This window comes from Dendropsophus ebraccatus, chromosome 5 (genome assembly GCF_027789765.1).
Source record: "Dendropsophus ebraccatus isolate aDenEbr1 chromosome 5, aDenEbr1.pat, whole genome shotgun sequence".
Classification (NCBI taxonomy): domain Eukaryota; kingdom Metazoa; phylum Chordata; class Amphibia; order Anura; family Hylidae; genus Dendropsophus; species Dendropsophus ebraccatus.
In genome coordinates this window covers 140,494,384-140,509,858 of record NC_091458.1, presented here as the reverse complement: position 1 = coordinate 140,509,858, position 15,475 = coordinate 140,494,384, and the positions used below count along the sequence as shown (strand labels likewise).

The window sequence follows — 15,475 nt, the reverse complement described above, 5'->3', positions numbered from 1 at the left end:
AGGCAAAGCTTGGCATTCAGGTCATTAATCAAACGTGAGTGGCTGGGAGGAGGCAGCCTGGCTACATACTGCTGCAACTCTGTCCCTAAGTTTACTTACCCAGCATACTGCTCTAGCTCCACCCACGTAGGTCTACTTACCCAGCATACTGCTCCAGCTCCACCCAACTTAGTCTACTTACCCAGAATACTGCTGCAGCTCCACCCCTAAGTGTATTTACCCTGCATACTGCTGTAGCTCCACCCCTAAGTGTATTTACCCTGCATACTGCTGTAGCTCCACCCCTAAGTGTACTTACCCAAAAAACAAAACTTGTGTGAACGCAGTCTCATTCAGCACTTCAGCAGGAGCAGCACAACCTAATAGAAATGGTAAAAAGAAATGCAACTTTAAAGCGACTCCTTTAGTAGGTTTATTGCGTCCTATCTCAGGGTAGCATAAACTAGTGACAGAGAAGCTGAACAGAATGTTGTATCACTTACATTGTCCTGTGCAGCTGATTCAGAGATATCCCCCCGAATAACATGGACAATAAGTAGTCCTCTTCATTATGTGCATGGGCCCAGTAGTCCTGGATGTTCATGAGAAGCAAAAAACTCCACCCACCAGCTGCTGATTGGCAGTTATCTATCCATGCTGTGTATAGGCAGTCAACTGTCAATCAGCAGCCGGGGGGCGGGGGGGGGGAGGGGTTTGACAAGAGTCTCACTCTTTTGCATATAAGGAGAACGGCTGAACAGAATTATGTAAGTAATACACCGATCTATTCAACATTTCTGTCACTAGTATATGCTACCCTGATTTAAGGTGGCATAAATCTAGTCACAGATTCCCTTTAATCAAGGTTTCTTTTGTCAATGAGGTTTTTAGGGTATCATCACACCATTGTATTACAACTATCCTTTACGGAAAAAAAATCATCCAGCTATGTGATAGTTTGAGGTCATCTTAGTCTTTTTTTAAAGATATAATATGTTGTTTATGTTAAAATCTTTGCTTTGCTGGTTGCATGTGTCGAAATATTGTTAACATAACCTAAGGCACGTCTTCCCAGGTCCTGGCCATGCATGCATTTACATAGGCAATAGTTTATACTACCAAATTATGAGTGGGCTACTATCACTCCAAACCACTTCACAGGTTGGCTATATTATGCTTATTATTCCTATACATAGCATCATGTACTTAATAGCATAATGCATTATGTACATCTTTACAAATCAGCCACTAAATGCCTCCATTATTCATGAGACATGTTCCTTTTATCCATAGTTTATGCCTAAATACACCAATATGTTACAACATGAAGAGACCATTAGAAGCACATATGCTATAATGGACCTCCTACAATACTTGACCCCCTATGTTGTTACCGTTCAGGTGCTGTCTGCCAGGAATCACTCACTCACATCAACACAGACATGGGTATTTGCTTAGTTTTGTTCCACTATTTTTCTACCTTTACATAATGTACATGTCTCTGGGAAACTAGACAGTTCTCTACATCTTAGGCCTCGTTCACACATTCAGTCTTTTTTAGCATATCCGCAGAGAATTCATCCATAGTGCATCTGCAATCCGTATTTTTTGCAGATCTGTAAAAAATAAGAAGATGATTAAGAAGAAGAAGAAGTTTAAATTAAGACAATCCATTTGTTTTTGGAAATGTCACGAATATAACATCTGTACCATCCGCATAAAAATGCGAATCCCGTAAACTTCTATTGGCTAATTGTTCTGCAGTTACAGTCCCCCCCACAGATTGTGGATCCATGAAACTATGGATAGTGTGATAAGCCCAGTAGAAATCAATGGGCCCTAAATTTGCCCGTAATGGTGGATCTGCAATTATGGACAAATTTACAGTACATGTGGATAAGGCCTTTGGGTATACACACAGTGCGCTAATCTATAACAATATGTATGATTATTGATCCTTAGACCAAAAATTATTTCGCTTTTCCATGATATGGATATGCTTGATGTTTCAATAATTCAATGAAAATTCTGCACAAATATGAAATAAGGTGAAGAGCTGAAGATAATGAAATATACAGTCTGCTACCTACTGATTAAAATACATAGAAATAATCGGTGAAAAGACATTAAGTGGGGGAGGATTTACTAGCACCGTCTAATTCTCTTGTTCCCACTTCGTAATAATATCGGTAGAAGGCGGCTGTCTTGTTAAATAGACGGCCACTAATAATGATTATGATCTATGTTACAAGATGGCCACCTTCTCTGATATTTTCCCAAAGTGGGAACATAGCCAAGGGGTTGTCTGGGGAGCAGAAGACGGCTGAAGGGTTCTGCTCACTGGCTGAAGTATTCTGCTCCCTGGTGCTCACATTTTGAGAATCTTAAAAGTCACAATCACCCACATGTAATATCCAATAACTACATGGTGTCTCTGACAATGCAACTTAGCCCGCCCCTGCATCGAAGAAGGAATGGGGTTTTCAGCGCCGATGGCTTTGCTTGCCAGACAAGCCCTTTAAATTCTATTCACGAGTCGTTCCCATCTGGGTTGGGGCAGAGGCGGTCAGTCAATGAACCTAGAGTGTGCTTGGAGAAGCTGGTAGATGCAATGCAGCCCAGTGTCCCAGCAACGCCTCTTTGACACTTTACACAGCTGGGCAAAAACAAACCTTTTGCATGGACTTCCAAAATAAAGGTAGAATTACCCTCTGCAAACATCTATTAAATTCTTTTAGTAGATAACCCATCCCCTATAGTTTTCGGTGGAAAACTGGCAAAAAAAAAGACTGGAAAGATTGTTCTCTTTCTTCATCAAACATTTTTAACTGTTTTCCTGTTTTCCTGACAGATGGACAGGGTTTTTCTTAACCACTTAAAGTCACACTGTCACACCCTTTTTGCATTATGACTGCTCTACACAGGTGTAAAGGGTAAATTTAGCAGTTTTCTTTGCTTGTTCCAGTAAAAAGTGATCTTTTATCATCTGGGATTGGGATGACTGGGCGGGGCTTCACGGGCAAAGCGCCACCTAGCCACGCCCCCCGGCGCCACTTAGCCAAGCCTGTGATGTCATCGCCTCATAGGCCTAAAGGTCTAGGCCCCACCCCCACTAGATCGGCCCACACCAATAGCTGCTGAGGGGGTGGGGCCTAGACCTGAAGCCCCGTCCAGGTATCCCAATCCCAGATGATAAAAGATCACTTTTTACTGGAACAAGCACCATGACTATTATATAAAATATGGGGCATAAAAACTGCTAAATTTACCTTTTACATCTGTGTAGAGCAGTCATAATGCAAAAAGGGGGTGACAGTGTCACTTTAAGGTCTATGCTAATTCTCAGTTTTTCGCTTTTATTTTTTTCTCAAAGGCCATAGCGCTTGTATTTTTTCACCTACAGATCCACACGAGCCCTTATTTTTTGCGTCACTAATTGTACTTTGAAATGACAGACTTAATTTTTCCAGAGGGGGTTGTGTTTATGCTGTTCACCCTATGGTAAAACTGATATATTGTATGTGTTCCTCAAGTCGTTACGATTACAATGATATGCAACTAGCATAACTTTTTATTTTTAAAAAACTAAATGTTCCTTAAAGTTGCTTTATTACCATCCTTAGGCTATGTTCACATGGCGTATAACACCAGCCGTTTTGTGACCCAGCCGGTGTTACTGAAAATCATCCTGGCCGTACCGTTTGGATGATCTTCATTTCTGGTGAATCTGGATGCAGGCGCCCACATTTAAATAAGCGCTGCAAACAATGGAGCATGCGGCAACAGCAGCACTCTCCAGTTTTGTTTTTTTGGGGGGGATGTCAAAAAATTCATTTTGAGATGAAAATAGAGCTGTGTTTTGACAATAACAATTGGAAATAATGAGTATGTTCTTTATTTGTGGCCGTATATTCACCTCAAAATGACAGGTGTACAAAAATGAAGCCAAAAAAATGTTGTGTGAACATAAACTCTGAATTCTTCCTGTACAACTCTGAGAGGACTAAGGGTCATATTACACAGCATGATCTAGGGGATTTGAGCAAAGAAGTAAGGGAGCGAAGGGAGAGCAGGCAATGGAGGGAGCGGAGGCGCGCGCTTCCTCCCATACAGACACTGCAGGAATTCCACCGTTCTTGCTCAGTGTGAACTGGCCCTTCTACCGTTCTTGCTCAGTGTGAACTGGCCCTTCTGGACACTAGATTACATGTGATAGAACGCTGATCCAGGAATTATTGTGATTGCCATATTGGAGTTGGGAAGTATTTTATTTTCCTGTGATGGAGCAACTAGCGTATGCCTCATAGGGGTTTTTGCCTTTCTCTGGATCAACACAGTAGGGTTTCTGTAGGTAGAACTTGATGGACTCTTTTCTTTTTTCAACCTTATTAACTATGTTACTATGTAAAAAAAAAGAGGCTTTTTTTTTACTAAAAAGATGTAGTGGGAATCACTAATACAACTGGGTACCAGGGACATGGAGCCTATGGTATCCCATAATAGATTTCAGCAATCAGCAGAGTCTTGGTAAAGTCTTCATCTAGTATCATTCCCCTCTTCCACTTTAATTTCCTTTATCTAGTATCCCTCCCTTCTTTCACTATCCCTCTCTTCTTCCACATTAATTCCCTTCTTCCACTATCTCTACCTTCTTCAAGTATCCCTCCCTTCTTTCACTATCCCTCCCTTCTTCCACATTAATTCCCTTCTTTCACTATCTCTACCTTCTTCAAGTATACCTCCCTTCATCCACTATCTCTCCCTTCTTCCACTATCACTACCTTCTTCCAGTATCCCTCCCTTCTTCCACTCTCTCCCTTCTTCCACCATCTCTCCCTTCTTCCACCATCTCTCCCTTCTTCCACTGTCTCCCCCTTCTTCCACTATCACTCCCTTCTTCCAGTATCCCTCCCTTCTTCCACTATCACTCCCTTCTTCCACTATCACTCCCTTCTTCCACCATCTCTCCCTTCTTCCACTATCTCTCCCTTCTTCCACCATCTCTCACCTCTCCCACTATCCCTCCCTTCTCTCACCATCTCTCCCTTCTTCCACTATCTCTCCCTTCCTCCACCATCTCTCACCTCTCCCACTATCCCTCCCTTCTCTCACCATCTCTCCCTTCTTCCACTATCTCTCCCTTCTTCCACTATCACTCCCTTCTTCCACCATCTCTCCCTTCTTCCACTATCTCTCCCTTCCTCCACCATCTCTCACCTCTCCCTCTATCCTTCCCTTCTCTCACCATCTCTCCCTTCTTCCACTATCACTCCCTTCTTCCACCATCTCTCCCTTCTTCCACTATCTCTCCCTTCCTCCACCATCTCTCACCTCTCCCACTATCCCTCCCTTCTCTCACCATCTCTCCCTTCTCCCACCATCACTCCCTTCTCCCACTATCACTTCCTTCTCCCGCTATCACTCCCTTCTTCCATCTCTCCCTTCTCCCACTATCCCTCCCTTCTCCCACTATCACTCCCTTCTCCCACTATCCCTCCCTTCTCCCACTATCACTCCCTTCTCCCGCTATCACTCCCTTCTTCCACCATCTCTCCCTTCTCCCACTATCACTCCCTTCTCCCACTATCACTTCCTTCTCCCACAATCTCTCCCTTCTTCCACCATCTCTCCCTTCTCCCACTATCACTCCCTTCTCCCACTATCCCTCCCTTCTCCCACTATCACTCCCTTCTCCCGCTATCACTCCCTTCTTCCACCATCTCTCCCTTCTCCCACTATCCCTCCCTTCTCCCACTATCCCTCCCTTCTCCCACTATTACTCCCTTCTCCCACCATCACTCCCTTCTTCCACCATCTCTTTCTTCTCCCACTATCCCTCCCTTCTCTCACCATCTCTCCCTTCTTCCACTATCTCTCTCTTCTTCCACTATATCTCCATTCTTCCAGTATCCCTCCCTTCTCCCGCTATCCCTCCCTTCTCCCACTATCTCTCCCTTCTCCCGCTATGCCTCCCTTCTTCCACCATCTCTCCCTTCTTCCACTATCCCTCCCTTCTCTCACCATCTCTCACCTCTCCCACTATATCCCTCTCTTCTCCCACAATCTCTCCCTTCTTCCACCATCTCTCCCTTCTTCCACTATCCCTCCCTTCTCTCACCATCTCTCACCTCTCCCACTATATCCCTCTCTTCTCCCACAATCTCTCCCTTCTTCCACCATCTCTCCCTTCTCCCACTATCCCTCCCTTCTCCCACTATTACTCCCTTCTCCCACCATCACTCCCTTCTTCCACCATCTCTTTCTTCTCCCACTATCCCTCCCTTCTCTCACCATCTCTCCCTTCTTCCACTATCTCTCCCTTCCTCCACCATCTCTCACCTCTCCCACTATCCCTCCCTTCTCTTACCATCTCTCCCTTCTTCCACTATCTCTCCCTTCTTCCACTATCACTCCCTTCTTCCACCATCTCTCCCTTCTTCCACTATCTCTCCCTTCCTCCACCATCTCTCACCTCTCCCTCTATCCTTCCCTTCTCTCACCATCTCTCCCTTTTCCCACCATCACTCCCTTCTTCCACCATCTCTTTCTTCTCCCACTATCCCTCCCTTCTCTCACCATCTCTCCCTTCTTCCACTATCTCTCTCTTCTTCCACTATATCTCCATTCTTCCAGTATCCCTCCCTTCTCCCGCTATCCCTCCCTTCTCCCACTATCTCTCCCTTCTCCCGCTATGCCTCCCTTCTTCCACCATCTCTCCCTTCTTCCACTATCCCTCCCTTCTCTCACCATCTCTCACCTCTCCCACTATATCCCTCTCTTCTCCCACAATCTCTCCCTTCTTCCACCATCTCTCCCTTCTTCCACTATCCCTCCCTTCTCTCACCATCTCTCACCTCTCCCACTATATCCCTCTCTTCTCCCACAATCTCTCCCTTCTTCCACCATCTCTCCCTTCTCCCACTATCCCTCCCTTCTCCCACTATTACTCCCTTCTCCCACCATCACTCCCTTCTTCCACCATCTCTTTCTTCTCCCACTATCCCTCCCTTCTCTCACCATCTCTCCCTTCTTCCACTATATCTCCATTCTTCCAGTATCCCTCCTATCTCCCACTATCTCTCCCTTCTCCCGCTATGCCTTCCTTCTTCCACCATCTCTCCTTTCTTCCACTATCCCTCCCTTCTCTCACCATCTCTCACCTCTCCCACTATCCCTCCCTTCTCTCACCATCTCTCCCTTCTTCCACTATCTCTCTCTTCTTCCACTATATCTCCATTCTTCCAGTATCCCTCCCTTTTCCCGCTATCCCTCCCTTCTCCCACTATCCCTCCCTTCTCCCACTATCACTCCCTTCTCCCGCTATCACTCCCTTCTTCCACCATCTCTCCCTTCTCCCACTATCCCTCCCTTCTCCCACTATCCCTCCCTTCTCCCACTATTACTCCCTTCTCCCACCATCACTCCCTTCATCCACCATCTCTTTCTTCTCCCACTATCCCTCCCTTCTCTCACCATCTTTTCCTTCTTCCACTATGTCTCTCTTCTTCCACTATATCTCCATTCTTCCAGTATCCCTCCCTTCTCCCGCTATCCCTCCCTTCTCCCACTATCTCTCCCTTCTCCCGCTATGCCTCCCTTCTTCCACCATCTCTCCCTTCTTCCACTATCCCTCCCTTCTCTCACCATCTCTCACCTCTCCCACTATATCCCTCTCTTCTCCCACAATCTCTCCCTTCTTCCACCATCTCTCCCTTCTTCCACTATCCCTCCCTTCTCTCACCATCTCTCACCTCTCCCACTATATCCCTCTCTTCTCCCACAATCTCTCCCTTCTTCCACCATCTCTCCCTTCTCCCACTATCCCTCCCTTCTCCCACTATTACTCCCTTCTCCCACCATCACTCCCTTCTTCCACCATCTCTTTCTTCTCCCACTATCCCTCCCTTCTCTCACCATCTCTCCCTTCTTCCACTATATCTCCATTCTTCCAGTATCCCTCCCATCTCCCACTATCTCTCCCTTCTCCCGCTATGCCTTCCTTCTTCCACCATCTCTCCTTTCTTCCACTATCCCTCCCTTCTCTCACCATCTCTCACCTCTCCCACTATATCCCTCTCTTCTCCCACCATCTCTCCCGTCTTCCACCATCTCTCCCTTCTTCCAGTATCTCTCCTTGCCCTCCTATGTTTCATATCCCTTGTCCCCTAAGCAGCATTACATACATTGCCTCCACGGCTCAGACATGTTTTAACTTGAAATGCTGCAGTTATTTATTTCTAGACATTTGTATCTCACAGAAGGATCACAGCTGGGTTACAGTTCAGTTCTTCCCAAAGTCTCTCTCGCTATACACCTTGCAAATTATAGCCAGAATCCGGACCTAGAGCTGTTCATCTTCACACCTTAAAGGCAGGACACTCCTCTGTTCAATGCCTAACAATAACAGCTTGACTGCCGACAGCCAGCAAGGGGTAAAGGATTATATGTCTGGATCTGTTTAAGGGTCATATCCTTCTCTAGCTGGGTCATTACACAATTATGGCACACAGAGATACACTTAAGTCGAGTGTGAGGCACAGATCTGTTACAAACTACATTTCTGGTTTTATTACCTTGTGTTTGGATACTAGAAAGGTACCAGACATTTGGCTCCTGCTGAATTTGTTGTTCTTTGTTTGGCTGAAAGATAATGAAAAGTTGCATTTATCCCTGGAAAGATATTTTGCATCAATAACCACCAGACGTTCGCTGCAGATTTTGTTTAAAAGTTCAGCTTCAAAAGCCGTAATATTATTCATGCGAAACATGAGATGCTAAGCTATTATTTGTAGGGAAGAGATTCCCGCAGTAATTATTATGCCTCCTGCAGGTGGCATTTTCTGAGCTATATTATTATGTGTATCTTAACATGTAGAAGCAACGCTGGCCATTTGTCTAGACAAGTAGTGATAGAAAATAAAGTAATCGTTCATGGAATACCAAGGTAAAACGAGAAACATAAGGGGGGATTTATCAGGACTCTCACTAGAAAACTAGAGTGAAACGTCAACTCTAGCGGTTTTGTGTAACACCGACAATTTTTGCTCTCAATTTTTGCGCAAAACACAAGAAAAGTAAAAAAAATGTTTGTGCAAATAACGAATTGTTGGAAGTGTTGTATTACACACACCACCCCTAATAGTCCCATAAGACACAATTTTAGTAGAGAGAATGTTCACATAATAAAGCTCACAGTAGAGTTGAGCAAGTAGTAAAATACTCGAGTCAAGCATTTTTCAATGCTGAAGAGCTTGATTCCAGTGACGAGCCGGATGGAAATAGAGCATTTTTAACAGGTGACCACTACTTGAGAGCAGAGAGTGCCTGGTTACATTTTGTATATTTTGGAGATAGCTTATGGCAAGTGTGTTGGAGATTGCCTGTAGTTGAGAAATATCCAAAAAATTTAAACAAAAAGTCCGAATTAGATTGTTAGGAGCTATAACTGACGGCTCAATGATTCGAGCAGTATCCGAGCATGCTCACTTAACACTACTTGGCAGCAAAGAGGAACCCAGCTCCCTACACTTTCTCTCTAACAGTAATTATTATGCCTCCTGCAGGTGGCGTTTTCCTGAGTTATATAATTATGTACATCCTAACATGTAGAAGCAATGCTGGGCATTTGTCTGGACGAGAAGTGATATAAAATACACAAACATAAACAATTTTGTTCGGTACTTTAACATTGTTTTGTATCCGAACATAATCAGGGGAGAATGTTCAGCTGACAGTTATTGAGTTGTTCGGGAAACGCCAAGGTTACAGGAGCAGGAATCCCCCTCATTATGAGGGGAATCCCCACTCTAAACAGGAGTAGGTGGCCATTTAAACTTGCCACGCCACCCTTGCTTCTCCCGACTGTGGGGAACAGCTCCTCCAGCCCCTGGACCCTTCTTTAGGCCACCCTCCTCAAGCCCTGGCCAGCCGCCGCTCACTGGTCCAGCAGCTGCCGGCCAGAGCATACACCGGCCACGGCTGCTGCTTCTCCCTGGGCTTACCTCCACTGACCTTTCCGACCTCATGGGACTCGTCACTGGGGCCTCTGCTATCCCCTTCCAATGCCTGACGGCGGCACTGAATTCAAGCAGCCACCCCACCATGGCAGGGAACAGCTCCTCCAGCAAATTTAAACAGCCACTGCTCCTGCCTCTCTCTCTGCCTTGGCTGTGGGGAACACCCATTTAGGGCCAGGATTCCCCTCAGAAAACCCCCACTCTAAATAGGTGTTCCCTGCAGAGGAGGCAGAGAGAGAGAGGCAGGAGCGTGCGGCTGTTTGAACTTGCTGGAGTAGCTGTTCCCTGCAGTAGGAAGGGAAGGCGGAGCGGCAAGTTTAAATAGCTGTCCGCTCCTGCCTCTCTCTCTGCCTCCACTGTGGGGAACCAACTGTAAAGGAGCAGAGATTCCTTTAATGAGGGTAATCCCCGCTCCTTTACAGTAAGTAGTTGTGCAAGATGCACCACTACTTACTCATAGTCGTTACACTCTGTGGAAAAGACGCTTTGCATCTGACCCATGGAGTGTAAAAAAACAATTAAAGACATTTATATTTTGTTCCATATGGGAACACACTTCTCGGTTCTTGAACTGCTGGGTCTTCCAGAACTGATTAAGTTTGAGAACAGAGGTATTACTGTAAAGCAATCATTCTTGGAAAACCAAGGTAAAACAACAAACATAAGGGGAGGATTTATCAGTGCTTTAGCAAAAAACTAGTGTTTTTTGCTTAAAGGGAATCTGTCAGTACCTAAGGTGCTGACAGTGTGCTGTAGCTTGCAGTCCTCTAGTGAGTATGGGGCTTTTTGGTAATTTTCCATGCAGCGGATTATGAACTATCTCACGTCTTCTACTGTAATGAAGTGTCACCACTCCTTCCTCCTTCCTCTTCTTCATGAATAATAAATGCTGCCCGGCCCCCTGTCAGCCAGTGTCTCTGATTGCAGATCAGTCCTCTGTAGGCAGGTCACTGAGCTTACAATATTAAACTATTATTATTATTATTATTATCCTTTTTTTTAATTTTTCCTTTTTTGCTTAAGGGTGCATTTACAAATACCACATTCGCAGCGGATTTCATGCTGCGAGCTTTCTGATGAGCAGAATCTCGATAGGAATGAAGCGATTCACTTCATTGTAGTGACCATCTACGGAACTGTTTGAGGGCTCTTTTTTTCTTGTTTTTATTTTCTAACATTTTGGTGTAAATTGTATCTTTTCAAAGTGTATCCAAGACCAGAGGGGGGAGGTATACATCCCGATCATTGTGTACGAAACCAAGGCCGCACACAGCGTCCAACAGCTGCAAAATGTCACTGATTTTGAGGCGGCCACGATTTTAGAGAAGAGTGGATGTATACAATCATGGCCACTGCAACATGACATTGTGCAGCTATTGGATATTACATGTGGGCATGGTTTTGCACACAATGATCGGGATATGCACCTTCCTGCTCCCATCTTGGAGGATACACTTTCAAAATGTGGAAATACAGTATTGGGTTCTGAGGAGCAGAAGGCTTAAGATCTGTTGAGTTCCCTGGACAACCCTTTTAAACAGTGTAAGGCTATGTTCACACTACGTATGAGACCGGCCATTCCGTGACTCCGGCCAGGTCACGGAAAGGCCGATCTCAGCCCGGATCATCACGGCCGGTCCTTCAGGACTGGCCGGATGATCTTTCCTCCGTGGAGCTGTGATGCGGGCGCATCTGAGCGCGCCCGCATCAGAGCTTCCCATAGCACAGAGTGAAGCAAGTGGCCGGAGCCGCTCGCTTCACTGTGTGAACTGACAGGTCCTTCTGCGGGCGGAATTCATTGAATTCCGTCCGCAAATAATGGACCTGTCAGTTGTTTGCGGCGCCATATGGGAACCGGCCGGAGCGTATACGATGTGTGTACGCTCCAGCCGGGATCCCATAGCAAATAATGCTATGTTCCACCCCGCAAATCTACGGCTGTAGTTCTGCGGCGGTTGGTCATAAAAGTCCGCTATGAAAACAAAAATTTAAAAAAAAAATGTTTTACAGATTTTAAAAATCCCTCCATAAATTTTTTTACAAAATTCATATCACCCTCTTTTCCTATTTTGAAAATAAAAAAGCCCTCACAGACAGCGTCCTCTGCTAATATTTACTGTACCAGTTTGTCATTTAGTATAGTCAGTTAGTTTCTTGATTTATTGAAAAATAATAATAATAATAAACTTAAAAAGTTAACAATTTTATCGCCAATATAAAGTAAATAAAAAGCATTTGGAAAGTCCCATCTATATTACAACTACAGTAAAAAAAAAAAATAATAACTAGGTACATAGGTAGAAAAGTTTAAAAAAAAGATCAGAACAGGGAAATTTTAAATTTTTAAATTTTAATTTATAAAAAATAATACATCATAAAAAAATACACCTTTGGTATTGTTGTAATCATACTGACCTTAAAAAGGGTATGCTCATCTCTATAACTATATCTAAAACATTAGGTAATTTAAAGTTAAGAAAGTTTGCAATTGGTTCTTATTACCTTAGGCTCTGGCTCCCTGCTAGGCCATGGCCAGTGATTGGCTGATCAGCCAGTGACCTGTCAGTGTAGAGACCAGAACAGAAGGCAGAGACCAAGGAAGGCCTGAGGACAACAGGGAAAGTGGTGAGATAAGTTAATATGATATTATTTTACAGTAAAGGCATGACAATGTCTGTGCAGCCCTCACTGCCTGATAGTCAGCCAGTGTAATTGCTCAGTAAATGAGCAGATTGGTGCTCGTTTACACTTTATGATCGGGCTGTGTAATAGGACCCTTACCCTCACAGTTTTCAGTGTTTTTAGTAGAAAGCAGCAGCTCAGAACTGGAGGAAGAAGACTGAAAAGATAATAACAAGTAGGGAATAAATTGTTAGTCTCCAGGAGGGCGGGGATGTTTTAACATGTATTTTACCAGACTGGAATACCCCTTTATTTTATGCCCAACCCGTAGAATATCCCTTTAATTTAGGATGCATTGATACAATAAAGGAAAATGGTGAGTATATGAACTTTTCCTTTTAGGAAAACTTTGATTTTTTTTTCCATCCTTTTTATTTCCATTTTGCATTTAAAAAAAGGAGTGGAGCATGCTGTGACCCTGCTGCTGGCAATTGCAGTAGACGGGAGCCCAAAAATTAATTAAAAAGATACATACATTAGAGATAGGAATGTACCAAAACCGCAATATTATTTTCATTTGACAAGATAAACCAATTGTCTGAATGCCGACATAAAGCAATTTAACCTGTTACCTGGTCGCAAATAACATCACCAAAGAAAGAGCAGGAATCAACAAATCACCGCATGGTAATATAGAGGACTTAAATTATGTTTCCAGCAAGGGAATTTATGGTTTTATTCCAATCCACAGCCAGAGACACATGGCGTATCTTAGATTTGCCCATTTGCGTAGACTTTAATGGGGAAGTGGCTATTACTATGTCGAGGTCCATAATTTTACATTTGTCTACATTAATTTTCACCTGCCATCCCCTGACAAGGCTGCCACTGTACCGAAATACGTCTGCGCTCATTCACAATCCTGATCCATCTGCAAATATTACCACCTAATCTTCCCGACCACCTCCAAGTGCAAGAACAGAAATTATTTGATAAAACTCTGTATACTTGTACTTAAGGTTTGGTGCTGTAAATGCCTCGATGCAGTCCCATAAATCTAGCAATCTGCGGTTTTATGTGAGACGTATCAAAACTTTTGCTTGCTGTGATCTCTGGCTCACTGCAGAAGACAGGCTAAATAGACTTACTATAAAGTCTCCTGAGAAGAGGGAGAGAAATGCTAAGGCAGGTGCTTCTTTTGTAGGGATACTCTTGCAAAAAAAATATTTCTTTTAAATCCACTGGTGTCAAAAAGTTATATAGATTTGTCATTTACTTCTATTTAAAAATCTCCAGTCTTCCAGTACTTATCAGCTGCTGTATGTCCTGCAGGAAGCGGTGTATTCTTTCCAGTCTGACACAGTGCTCTCTGCTGCCACTTCTGTCCATGTCATAAACCGTCCAGAGCAGTAGCAAATCCTCATAGAAAACTTCTCCTGCGAGCTCTGCTCTCTTTCGAGGACCTCTACGAGAAGCGTGCTCTCCCTATTTCTGAACGGTATACATATATACAGCTCCACCATTTCATGATGTCGCAACTTGATACCACCAAGGTCTCTAGGCCCACGAGTTTTGAGCAACTAGCTAGAGCGGGACCGGGCATGAAGGGCCTTATCTCGGATATTTACAAAATCTTGGGCTCACCTTTGGATGGCTCACCAGTCCGCCATGCTTATATGGCTAAATGGGAGACGATACTGGCTAAGCCGATCTCTCCGGAGTGTTGGGGGATCATTTGGGAGCGAGCTGCCAAGTCGTCTCCTTGTGTCACTTATAAGGAAACTCAGTATAAGTTACTTATGTTCTGGTATCACACCCCCGAATTATTACACAAGCTAAATGGGTCCATCTCTCCCTTGTGCTGGCGTTGTAATGCAGTGGTGGGATCTCTGTATCACATATTTTGGGGATGTTCAGGTATACAGCCATTCTGGTCCGCGACCTGTGCTATGGTTGCAGTAGTTTTGAAATGTCCCTTCCCCCTAGACCCATTGTCCTGTCTCCTTGATCTGACCCCTAAAACTATAGGGAAAAAGCCTACTAAGCTACTTCTGCAAATGCTGACCGCTGCCAAGACGCTGATTGCCAGACAATGGAAGTCGGTACTTCCCCCTTCCATGGCTGATCTGGTGGCCAGAATTAAGGAGATGAGGACGATGGAGTCGCTTACGGCTAGACTGAATAACAGGGTAGCTTCCTTCGAGGTAATTTGGGCCCCTTGGGATGCTTATTGTGCGGACTTGGGCTACACCTGACTCAATCTAGACACCTCCCCCCCCCCTTTTTTCCTACCTCCCTCCTTCCTTCTCCCTGATCTTTTTGTCGTCTGTGTTTGTTTTTGTTATGTCCCCCACTATCATCTGGGTCTATTGTTTGTGTTCTCCCAATGTTTGTGGTTTCCGAGATGCTTCGATTTTATGACTTGCAGTTTTTCCTGCACTGCTCTTGCATTTCGTTGTTATTGTCTTTATTGTTTATATGCAAAAACCTTAATAAACCTTCAGTTATTAAAAAAAAGAAAACTTCTCCTGCTCTGGACAGTTCCTGACACAGACAGAGGTGGCAGCAGAGAGCACTGTGTCAGGCTGGAAAGAATACCGTGGGAGGAGCGTCAGGAAGCTGTGCAGCCTGCAGCCTGATGAGCAGAATCCCGATAGGAATAAAGCGTTTCGCTTTGTTCCTACTGTAGATTTGCTCATCTCTAGTGCCTGTCATTGTGCTGAGGCGGAAACTTCCATATGAAGCTGAAGCTGATGCCAGACATTTTGGTTGCTATGGAAACGTCCACTCCCTTTACCACAGCAACCGTCAGCTTTGTCTGCATGAAAAAATGTCAAAATCAGCTTAAGGCTGGGTTC

The 15,475-nt window shown here is 44.4% G+C and overlaps 1 long non-coding RNA gene across 1 annotated transcript; it reads right to left on the bottom strand.

Annotated features, from left to right (window-relative positions):
* Positions 1 to 1,479: 1,479 nt before the first annotated feature.
* On the bottom strand, positions 1,480 to 12,835 carry LOC138793861 (uncharacterized). The gene is made up of 4 exons (XR_011363366.1): positions 12,777 to 12,835; positions 12,498 to 12,599; positions 8,553 to 8,619; positions 1,480 to 1,595 (listed from the first exon to the last, which is right to left on the bottom strand). It is a non-coding gene; the product is annotated as an uncharacterized lncRNA (long non-coding RNA).
* Positions 12,836 to 15,475: the final 2,640 nt, after the last annotated feature.